Raw genomic sequence first — 2,058 nt, 5'->3', positions numbered from 1 at the left:
GCTTGAAGGCCGATTGCCCGACTGTCCACAAATGAAAAAGATTTTTTATTTCGACATGAAATCGCGGGTCCTTTGTTGATTTAGGTTATACAAAGGGGAATTATTATAATCTCTTAAAGACAGTATAAGGGCTTTCCTCTCCTACCGAAGGGTTTCTTGAAGAAGAAGAAAGTACAATTCCAAGACTGTCGAAGACTTTCATCATTTAGGGTTGTTTTCTTTTCTCCTATCAATTCATCTTTTAGGGTTATTTAAAACTTTTTGTTGCTAGTATTAAAGATAAAAACTTATGAGCTAGTTTAATTTGAATTTGCCTAGTTTTTGTTAAATTCGTGTTACTGGAGAAAGTTTGCTATATTTTAAAGGTTTGGGACCTCTACTACAATTATCCCTTATATAATATTATTTTTTATTTGAAAATTAGGTGTAAAGTATAATACAAGTTTCAAAACGAAAAAAATTATGTGAGAATGAAGCTTTATTTGTTTAAAAACATATAAAGTACTTTATTACTAAGAAGCAAAAATGAAGCTTTATATATTTTCAAATATTTTAATACGAAAGTTGCAAAACTTAGTAAACAAATAAAGAATATTCGAAATGATAGATGAGGATAATTTAAGGCACCATTTAAAGAATTATATTTAGAACAGGTCATTATTCATCAAATAATGACATATTACTTACCTCAATCAACTGGTGTTATGAAATGCAAAAATCGAACTCTTATAGAGATGATGAATGAGTTGTTGATAAGTTTAAGCTAACACCAAAACATGTGGAAAAAAGCTATTCTTTCAGCAAATAACATTATTAATAAAAATACCTTAAAAGAAAATGGATGAAACTCCATATAAATAATGGAAAAGTCATCAACCTTTTCATAAACACTAGAAATTGTGTGGTTGTTTGGCTAAGTTGGAAGTGGCAAAGAAGAAAAATGTTAAAATTAAGCATAAGACAATTGATTGCATATTTATCGAATACACAAGTAATAGTAGTGCATATCGATTTCTTGTTCATAAGTCGGATATTCAAGATATATATGAAGGCACCATAATTGAATCAAGAAATGCTTCTTTCTTGGAAAATGTCTATCCATGCAAAGACATGGAAGATGTAAGTTAAAATAAGTGAACTTATGAAACTACAAATGATACTCCTCTAACTGATGAAGAACCAAGGCCTAGTAAGAGGGCTAGAATATCAACTTCATATGGTCCTAATTTTTTAACTTTCATGGTAGAAAATGATCCTAAGACATTTAGTGAAGTAATGTTTACTCGAAAGCAATAGTTAGATCGAATCTATAATGCGAAATCATACTTGGGAGTTAGTTGATCTACCACCTGGAAATAAGCCTTTAGAGTGTAAATTGATTTTCAAGAAGAAATTGAAACTAGATAGATCCATTGATAAATATAAGGTTAGGTTGGTTGCAAAACACAATAGGTAAAAAAAGGACTTGACTTCTGTGATTCCTACTTGCATGTGACTAGAATCACTTTGATAAAGGTCTTAATTGCAATTGCTGCATTGCATAACCTTGAGATGCATCAAATGAATGTGAAATTGACATATTTGAATGGCTAGTTAGAACAAGAAAGAAGAGTTCATGGCTCCCAACCAAGAATGAAAAATTTACAAACTCATTAAATCCCTATATAGGTTAAAGCAAGCTCCAAATCAATGGAGCCAAAAGTTTGATAAAAAAAGGGTCTTCAATAGTTTTAAAATTAATGAATGCGATAATTGTGTATGTTGGTTGAAGCAAGTTCCAAAGCAATGTTACCAAAAGTTTGGCAAGTGATGAAATTCTTCTTTCTCAATCTCATTACGTTGAGAGTATACTTGAATAGCTGGTGTCTCACCTAAAGTGTTCACAAGTTATAGCACGCTAATGTACATTACAAACTTTAATTGACCTGATATAACATATGCTATGAATAAACTTAGTAGATTCAACTTCAACCAAATATTCGAATATATTTCGATAATCAATTCAAGAGTAGATGATCGTAGTATATTTGAAATTTCAAATCCAATTTCGGATGAATA

This window comes from Olea europaea, chromosome 22 (genome assembly GCF_002742605.1).
Source record: "Olea europaea var. sylvestris chromosome 22, O_europaea_v1, whole genome shotgun sequence".
NCBI lineage: Eukaryota > Viridiplantae > Streptophyta > Magnoliopsida > Lamiales > Oleaceae > Olea > Olea europaea.
The sequence above is the reverse complement of the archived record's forward strand: the minus strand, read 5'-3'. Positions refer to the sequence as shown.